We start from the raw sequence: 10,651 nt of genomic DNA, 5'->3' as shown, positions 1-10,651 counted from the left end.
TCTTGGCAGATCAAAGCGTGGGCAGTTTTCCAGGCAACAGATACAGATTAGTGAAATTCACCGACTTTCTCCCGCAAATATTTGAAATTTGTCTTCAAGGTGGGTAGAACACCTTAAACACTGTTACGCTACAGCTAATTATTTTTTTCTTAATGATACTCAAGTCGTTCACTTTCATTAACTGCTTGTTCAAGTCGGGGTCATGCTGGTGCAAAGTCTGCCCTGAAACCACAGTGTAGGAAGTGTACACCCCAGACAGAATGGCAGTCCATCGCAGGGCGCGCACACGCACACACACACACACACACACACACACACACACACACACACACAGGCGCACAGAGACGGTTATCTGGAGTCACCAGTTCACTTAAAACACATCTTTGGACTGTAGGAGGAAACCCACGCAGACGTGAAGAATATTTGTGCTCAGTGCTTGCTTTCCCCCTTCATGTGCTGTCATACTTTATCGTAAGTCCCAGCCCAGTAGATAAGTGGTGCCATTCTTTGCCTCTGACCCCTCGGTGTTGTTATTGATTCATTTAACTCGATGTCCTCCAATGAAACATGCGATATTCAGTTTGAACTCTAAGCTGCATACAATTATGAATTGATACAGTTTGGTCATTTTTTTGGATACATTCAGGGTATGGACCTTGTTCAAAGGTACTACAGCAGGGTATTGGATTCAAACCTGGGTCTTTTGATCACAAGGTGATGGCACTAATCCCTACACTACCGGCTGGCCGGTGTCCTCATGCATACGCCCAAAACTGTGCTCCCAGGTCCGTATGATAGATAGATATCTAGATAGATAGATATACTTTATTGATCCCACAAGGGAAATTATGTTACAGCAGCAGAACACAAGTCAGATAAATACTTGCAATATATATCTAGAAAACATATAAAACAAGTGGAAAAATACAAGTTAAAAATACAAGATAAAATAAATGTGCAATTATGTATACTGTTGGAAAAATAAAAGAATAAAAAGTATATTAAATAAATTAAAATGCTGCAGAACCTGAGTCACACGACATCGTCAGCTTGCCGCGTTTCCGTGTATACGTTCTCTTGCGCAAGATAACTGACCAGGAAATTAAAAAAATCATGACCCAGAAGATGCTGATCCTTCTGGAAACAGCCGCTGAAACTTGATTTCATTTGAATGACAATACAAACCTGGTGAAACCAGGACAAGAGTATAGAATAACAGAAACTATTTGACTTCTGCAGCAGTGGAAACTAAGAGCTAAGAAACTAAAAGTATAAAAATAATTAAATATGATTTCTTTTGAATTAATGAGAATATGTGCTGTGGTCTTTTACACTGCAAATGGTTTTTCAGTGTGTTCTCTGGCAAGACAAATTGGTGTCACATGTATCTTTCAGAGGGGGGCGCAGTGGCGCAGTGGGTTGGACCGGGTCCTGCTCTCCGGTGGGTCTGGGGTTCGAGTCCTGCTTGGGTCGCCTTGCGACGGACTGGCGTCCCGTCCTGGGTGTGTTCCCTCCCCCTCTGGCCCTACGCCCTGTGTTGCCGGGTAGGCTCCGTTTCCCCGTCACCCCGTATGGGACAAGCGGTTCAGAAAATGTGTGTGTGTGTGTGTGTATCTTTCAGATGTGATCAGCGATGCTGCCTTCGACAAAGGCCACGATGAGATGGTGATCATTAAGGACATTGACACATTCTCCTTGTGTGAGCATCACCTGGTTCCCTTCACTGGCACAGTAAGAGTCCTCGTATCTGCATATCTGAAACAATTCAGAGTCGTTAAAAATGTTCAGAGAAATTAGTTGGGAAAAGCACCACTGTCAGCTATTATAGTGAAACACTATAATGAAATGGCTAGGACTGCCAAAATTGCATAACCCTGCAGAAAGTTAAAGCTGTGTTCTGATACAGTGTATGTGTGTGATACTAATTAGTTTTATAAATAAGGAAAACCTGACAGGTGTTAAGGTTAGGGTAGATTCACTGGTAGTGTTAGCGTGCATAATACATAGAATAAAATGTATTTCAAATACTGTATATTGACTACCCTGTAATGCACTGGCACCCCATCAGCATGTACCCCCGCCCCCCCCCAGCCTCGCGCACAGTGCTCCTGGGATAGGCTCCGGATCACCGGGACACTGCTCAGGGCAAGCAGTTACTGAAATTGGATGGATAGATAGCGTATATTGAAAGAGGATCCTCAAAGGCAGGGTCTGTTTAATCTAGAATGCCCAGGAGGGGTGGGGAGCCACTGGCACTTGGACCCTGAGAGGTTTTTTCTCTCCCTCGACTGTCAGCTGGGAGTTTTTTGTTCCTTTCCTCCGTTGCCAGTCGACATACTTATAGCTTTATAAAAACATTGATAATGCATTACGCTTGTTCTGTCGTTTCTTTGTTTCCTTGTCCGACGCATTTGTTTCTTTGCTCTATGCCTGTGTTCAAGCGCTCCGTGTCAGTGCATGAGAAGAGTGTTCTATAAAAATAAACTGAATTGAATTGAATTGAACGGAACTAAATTGAATTTAAAGTCGAAAAAAATGTGATATTTTTCCATACAGACATAATAACGACAATGCAGAAGCCCCAGGTCCCTCTGTAAAAAAAAAATGTACCACACTGCTGAAGGTGCAGGAATTTTCAGAAGCAGTAACTCATATTTACCACACAAGTAAGAGCAGATTAACGGAATAGCAACACCTCAGGGAACTGAAATGTCTGTTCTTGTTCTAATGTGAAGAGTTTTCCTCTTCCTGTCTGCATCAGAGAGCAAGATTAGACCTTGCCGTTATGCAACGTGAACTTCTCCTTCCTCTTTTCTGCAAATGGTTCAACGGGATGTTTGAGGGTTGGGCAGGCAATGCCCATACTTGTGTTGGAGCTAAATAACGTCTGTGGCATCGCATGGAGACAGCTCTCATCAGAACGGTAGCGCGGGTTGGGATAAACAACTCGTTTCGAGAACCCGCCGAGTGAAACGAACCGAGTACAAACCTTCCATCCAGTGCTGCGGAATCAGAGTCGAAAGCAATTATTGGGCTACTGGAGTTGGAGTCGGTAAAAATGTACCAACTCCGACTAAATGTACCGTATATGCCGGCGTAGAAGCCGATCCGGCCTATAAGTCTACCCCCAAAAATTAGAGGTGTAATATAGGTTTAGGCCTATATATATTCTGTATTCTCCAAAACAGAGATCCTACACCTCCCAGCTGGCCTGTCTTCCTGTCACGATCTCTCGATCAGACTGGACAACTCACTCATTTTGCCTGCCTCCTCAGCTAAGAGTCTGGGAGTGATTATTGACTCAAGTCTATCTTTCTCTCAGCACATCGAAGCCACAACCCAAACCTGCAGATACATCCTGCATAACATCCACAGGATCTGTCCTTACCTTACAGTACACACACACACATACACACACACACATACACACAGGCTGAAGCTGCTTGTCCCGAGTGGGGTCGCAGCGAGCCACAGCCAAACCAAGCAACACAGGGCATGAGGCTGGAGGGGGAGGGGACACACCCAGGACAGGATGCAAGTTCGTCACAATGCACCCCAAGCAGGACTCGAGCCCCAGACCCGCCAGAGAGCAGGACCCAGTCAAACCCACTGCACCACTGCAACCCCCTACCTCACAATAGACTCTGCCAAACTACTTGTCCAGGCCATGGTGACATCCTGTCTGGACTAATGCAACTCTCTCTTGTATGGCCTTCTCGCTACTGCCATCAAACCGCTACAGCTGATATAGAATGCTGCTGCCTGAGTTGTGTTTGATTTGCCAAAGAGTTCCCATGCATCTCCCCTCCTCATCTCTCTGCGCTGGCTTCCTATAGTTGCTCGGATCAAATTTAAGACCCTGGTTATGGCCTACAAAAGCATCAATAGAACTGCTCCCAGTTATCTACAAGACTTGATAAACCGCTATGCTCTTCCACATCTGCCCGCTTGGTGGTCCCACACACGAAAGGTAAAGCACGGAGGTTCTTGGTTCTCGCTCCGTTGTGGTGGAATGACCTCCCCCTCTCACTCAGAACTGCTGAATCTTTGTCCACATTTAAAAAGGGTCCGAAAACTGACCTCTTCCAGACTCACTTTGCCCATGATCTCATAAGTTCATGTAAAGTGTAAATGTTCATGCACTATAAGATCATGCCCGAATAAACCTTTATGCAGCTACTCATGTAATGTACGGAAATGTTTATGTGTATCTCAAAAAAACAAAAAATTAATAGGAAGGTAATCAGAAATCACTGATATTCTGAAAGTTTTATGCAGCTAAATGTGTGATGGACATTGGTGCATATGGTGGAAAGAAACTAACTGTACTTAAGAATCACATGTCTGCATCTATGTCTCTCTTTCTGCTAATGTAATGCACAAATTGTATTTTCTATGAGGTGTATGTTGCTTTGGAGAAAAACGGCTGCCAAAATAACGTGCAACTTTTGGGCAGTGCTGTGGAGTCGTGAGCAATTACTTGGCTACTGGAGTCGGAGTCGAAGGTTTTGTGTACCGACTCCACAGCCCTGCTTCCATCCATCCAGTTTCAATAACCGCTTGTTTTGAGCTGGGTCGCAGTGAACCTATCCCAGAAGCATTGGGCATGAGGCTGTGGGAGTACCCGCTGGACGGGAGGCCATCACACACACACACACACACACACACACACACACACACACACACACACACACACACACACACACACACACACACACACACACTCACTAACAACCATTAATATGCTAAGGGCACTTTAGCATCACCAATGTACCTGAACTATATGTCTTTGTACTGTTGGATGAAACCAGAGCACCCAGAGGAAACCCACACAGACATGGGGAAAATATGCAGACTCCACACAGATGTTTTTGTCTTATAGGGGGTGCGGTGGTGCAGTGGGTTGGACCGGGTCCTGCTCTCCGGTGGGTCTGGGGTTCGAATCCTGCTTGGGGTGCCTTGTGATGGACTGGACTAACCCGTCCTGGGTGTGTCCCCTCCCCCTCCAGCCTTACGCCCTGTGTTGCCGGGTTAAGCTCCGGTTCCCCGCAACCCCATATGGAACAAACGGTTCGGAAAGTGTGTGTGTTTTTGTCTTCACTTGGTGTCACAAGATCTGAAATTTTCATCTTCATTAGTGGCACATTCCTCTGTGATTGAACAAAATATGATACCATAAACCGTTTCGGTAATTTTTAATTGTTATGAGGTGAGCCACTGTTTTTAGTCATATGTTGCTGTTTCTGTCTCCTCCAAGCTCACATAGGCTACCTCCCCTGCAAGAAGGTGCTAGGACTGAGCAAATTCGCCAGGTAGGTGGCTCACCTGAGAAAAAAGGCTGATGGAGCCATTGTTGTCCCTTTTCCCCACACGACCAGTAGCCTTCACAGTACGTGTGTCAAAGCAGAAATGGACCAATCATGTTATCTAGCAGCCTTGAAAGGGAGCATTAGGACACATTGTTTTCAAAAAGTGCTGTAATCTGGGCAGAAACAAATTGGACACATGAATGATGTTCAGATCAAATTAGGCCCTGAACATCTGTTTGCATTTAATATTTTACAAGATTAGACGTTGATGTGACAATATGAGAATATCACAGACGGGAAGCCCTCAGTTATTAAACTTTAAATGGTGCTTTTATCAAAAAACTTTTATTCTAGGTCCTTAATCTGTAAGCTAAAGTAAAACAAAAAGTAACAACTGCGACATAAACTCTCAGAGTATAATTGATCTGAAAGGCTTAAAAATTTGAAAAATGCAAATGGGTTTTCTTCTGGACGCCATTTCTGGTGTCTCAAGTTTGTTACTGTCTGCACCTCTCTCCATGTAGACGGTTTTACATCAGACCAGCATCACAGTTGTTTGCATCCTTTCAATTCCCTGCAAAGATGTTGTTCACAGTGGGGTCTGATGAAGTTAGCAACTCCCTTAGGAGCTTTCAGGAGTCAAGTCAAGGGGATCTACAAAGTATTATACTAATTTTGAGAAAGAGGGATCCCATGTGACACTGTCCAGATTTACATCACTTTTCGATTTTGAATCTCATTACATGTAATGACTGTTATTTGAAATCTGTATGTGACATGGCAATGCTGTTTATGTTTCTTTTAACTAAAACCTTTATCCTCTTTCAGGGTTGTTGAAATGTACAGTAGGCGATTACAAGGTAATTTTACATCAAATTACAGTTAATTTGATCAAGGAATCACAGTCTGCAACCAGTTGCATTTTATTAATCTAAGTCTAGGCTAAAGGCTTATGGTAGATGCCATGATTGCATTACATTTGGTTTAATTACCTGGCCTGAGCACTGCGGTATTTGTTCATGGCTGTGAGGGCCAATACCAAACGTAGGTGATACGAAAAACCGAAGATCTGAACCCATGATATTGGACGTTTATTTGTATTCTGGGGCTTTTACTTAACATAGTTTAAAAGCTGCCCTGGCGGTTTATCTTTTTGTGTGTCTGGTCCAGGAGCGCCTGACCAACCAGATAGCCAGTGCCATCACTGAAGCTCTGCAGCCAGCAGGGGTCGGAGTTGTTATTGAAGCCATGTACGTGTTGCTGTACTCTGCCAGTCCATTGGATGTGGTGACTACCTGCTTTCAGCGGCAAACATCATACGTTCAAATTCTTTCATGTCACTTGCCAGCATCACCCGCACAGGCTGTAGAGATGCCAAGTTTCTAGAATTCCAGATGTCTCTGAGTGTTTAGAACAAACAATGTTTCAGTGGTAAGAAACCACAGCCGGATGTTGACATAGGTAATTACCCCAGAGGCTTTCATTTGTTTTTAAAGGTCTTGCAGTCAATGCCAGTGTTAACAAATTTAAAGTGTCACAACATACTCATGTCAAACAAACACTGGCACAAAGTCACACAGTGGATACTGTGTACATAGACTTTGATGCATAGATTTTGAATTGTGCTTATGAACGTACCAGTGTAAAGTTTGAGTACACCTGCTAAAAACTTTTTTAGTAACCTATGTTATATCAAATGCCTCTTTAAATACTTGAATCTCTAAGAAAAAAAAAGAGAAAATTGCCTCAGAATCTTGGCTTCCTCAAAATATCACCCTTTACCCCAGTAACAACTTCATAAACACTGCTGGTTACCAAGGTTCGGCAGGTACACTCAAATTTAGGACAGATGTCCTTCATCTCAGTTTCTGTAGTAGCAGGATTCCTTTGTGTTCATGGAGCTGTAATGGTCAGGACGTTGATGTTTTTCTCTGCTTTTTAGCCACATGTCTATGGTAATGAGATGGGTACAGAAGACCAACAGCAAGATGGTCACCAGCACCATGCTTGGCGTGTTCCGCGATGACCCCAAGATGAGAGAGGAATTTCTAGCACTCATGCGAAGCTTTTAGGACCTGGAAAAAATTACAACACTATGCAACTATACCTGCAGCCTGTAATCTCACACCAGCCAGCTGATGGCCTAGTGGTTATGGAACTGAATTTATAACCAAAACCTTCTTACCCCTACTCTTGCTCTGTGAACCCATCTCTCTGTGTTTATTAGTTACACCCATCTGTCTCCTGAGATCCAGGCTATGCCCTTGAATGTGTTACACACTCAATTCAGATTTTAAATAATAAAAGAACAAGACTTTTTGTTCAGTTTAAAAGTACTCTTTATGAAATAGCCCAAGAAATGATTTAGCATGTATTCATTCAGAATTAATTCATCTGTTAATACAAAGACTGTTTTCATTGCTGGGTTTTCACCTGCTCTCTGATACTATGCTTCATGATGACTTGATGTGATGAGCGCAATTTATGGCACTTGCACAGTTCCAGCCATTTTATCTTGGCCAAGGACAAAAGCAGCGGTTTAATCAGATATGACCAGGAACAAGGCATTTGCTGAAGTATGATTCACAACCAATCTAATAATTTAGATAATATCATTCATAAACATCTACCGTATTTACTGAAATAGAGATATCGGTTGAACTCCGTTCACACCCCACAGAATTACATAATTGGTCAAAAACATGCTATGGGTATCCCAGTAAATATGGCATTTCTACATCACATCTTCTTAAAAAAGAAAGCTTTTTAAATTGTCTTCAGCAAAGTAATTGCACTTGTAGAAGTTAATCATTACTTTGGTAAGGATGAAATCCTATCAAGTGGTCTGGCGGAGCGCTCGTTCTTCCCCTCTGCCTCTCTCAACCGGTGTTCCGCAGGGCTCGGTATTGGGTCCCCTTCTTTTCCCAGTCTACACCTCCTTCCTCGGTCGGGTCATAGCCTCCCATGGATTCAAATACCACTGCTATGCTGATGATACCCTGCTCTTCCTCTCCTTTCCACCTGGTGCATCACACATCTCAGCACGCATTGCTGCCTGCCTGTCAGACATCTCTCCATGGATGTATGATCACCACCCCCAACTCAACCTCTCCAAAACAGAGATTCTTTACCTCCCAGCTGGTCTATCCTCTTGTCACGATCTGTTGATCAAACTGGACAACTCACTCATTTCGCCTACCTCCTTGGCTAAGAGTCTGGGAGTAACGATTGACGTGAGTCTGTCGTTCTCTCAGCACATCGAAGCCACAACCGGGTCCTGCAGATAAATCCTGCATAATATTCGTAGGATCTGTCCCTATCTCACTACTGACTCTTCCCAATTACTTGTCCAGGCCATGTTGACTTCCTGTCTGGACTACTACAACTCTCTCCTGTGTGGCCTTCCTGCTACTGCCATCAGACCTCTCCAGCTTCTACAGAATGCTGGTGCATGAGTTCTGTTCGATTTGCCAAAACATTCTAATGTATCCCCTCTTCTCATTTCTCTCCACTGGCTTCCTATAACTGCCAGAATCAAATTGAGAACCCTTGTTACTGTGTACAATTGCGTCAATAGAACTGCTCCCGGCTATTTACAGGACTCGATCAACTGCTACACCCCATCCAGACCCCTTCGTTTGTTTACTTTCATCTCGCTTGGTGGTCCCGCGCACAAAAAATGTAAAGCTTGGAGGTTCTTGATTGTGGCTCTGTTGCGGTGGAATGACCTTCCCTCGTCACTCAGAACTGTGGAAACTGTCTATATTCAAGAACGGTCTGAAAACTCACCTTTTCTGGATCCACTTCGCCCAAGATCTCTCCAGCTTATTTACGGTGTAATTGTTCACGCATCATAACTTCATAGCATCCCCTGACACAACCTTTATTCAGTCACACCGGCATTATACTTGCTTATTTGTGTATATTAGAGTATTTTTTTAAATAAAAAAAAAAAAACTGGTAAGAGGGTATCAGGATTTGTCTAGCCTGTGTTTTACGCACCTGCTTGAATGGTGAACCTCGGTGCAGCAACGAGTGGGTAACAAACTAGGTTTATCTGAGACTTTCATGTCTGCAGGTGTCTCCTCAATGTAATGCATAAATTGTACTTTTGCTGAGATGTACGTCGCTTTGCACAAAAGTGTCTGTTAAATGAATAAATGTAAATGTAATGAAATTGGTTTGGAGCCTAATCATCACAGCATGGTGGTGTCACTGCAGGGACACTTTACACTGTTCTGCTCTTCACACTGTTGATACACACAGCAGTAACATTATGATCTGAGTTTTGGTTGGGGTCTCTCACAGTGACAATAACAGTGAGTTACAGCACAGTAAGGGCCATGTCTTTGTGATCTGGAAGTTGCTGCAGTACTTGAATCCTACAGCGCTTCTCAACAAAGTACTTACCCTGGCTTGCTTCAGTAGTGTTACCCTGCAATGTAAAGAATTTTAAGTCGCTTTGGGTGAAGACATCTGCTAAATATCAATGATAATTATTCTGATTCCATCTGTTGGTAGCAAATTATGGATGCCCGACAAACACATTTCAGGTGCCAGAGCCAAATGCATTATGTGCGGCTGTAAGATCTCAAAGGTATTGCACACATAAAATGTACGCTGCCTGTTTTTATCAGAGATCTTCCTTCCTGTTTCCTGACGACAACTGGAGAAGAAAGCAGTGTTTATGAAGACAGCAGGACTATCTACACTCAAAGGCATTTGATAAGGAACTGAACGACCATGTGTCATGAAACTGTCCCAAATAGACCACCTAAACCCCCTTAGAATGGCATTCAAAAGAAGTACAATTCACAACAAAAAACAAACCTCCCTTCATTCTACCTTGGCAATAGGAGTCTTCACCACAGGAATCACCAGCTAAGGGGACCATGTGTGGTAGGGGGGTCCACATACAGAAATATTTGAGTCTGTGGTCCAAATTTCATTGTGTAGATGAAACATGGAAAAAGGGTATGATTAAGAGTGCTACATGACCAACCTTGCTAAGCCACCTTTTACCCTTGTGTTGTATTTATTATCTGTACATATTTGCTTTTTCTCAGTCTACCGTTTCTGTCTCTATGTTGCTGCGACACGTGTTTTGTTTCTAATTAATAAAAAGTTAAACTCTAAATTAAAGTAAGTGTATTTACATATATACTTGCATTCGTTAAAAAAAAAAATCATAATTGAAATACACTACTTGAACATTCAGTCTTTCAGCCAAACTTCTAAAAATGTACTTGTAAGTGATTTACAATGTATAATCTGTTCAAAATGTTGAACACCATACTTATTTTTCAGTTAAAATCGAAGCTAAAGTAAGTGACAGTGAATAA

Source organism: Scleropages formosus, chromosome 1 (assembly GCF_900964775.1).
Source record: "Scleropages formosus chromosome 1, fSclFor1.1, whole genome shotgun sequence".
NCBI classification, from domain to species: Eukaryota; Metazoa; Chordata; class Actinopteri; order Osteoglossiformes; family Osteoglossidae; genus Scleropages; species Scleropages formosus.
This window is presented reverse-complemented; position numbering follows the sequence as displayed.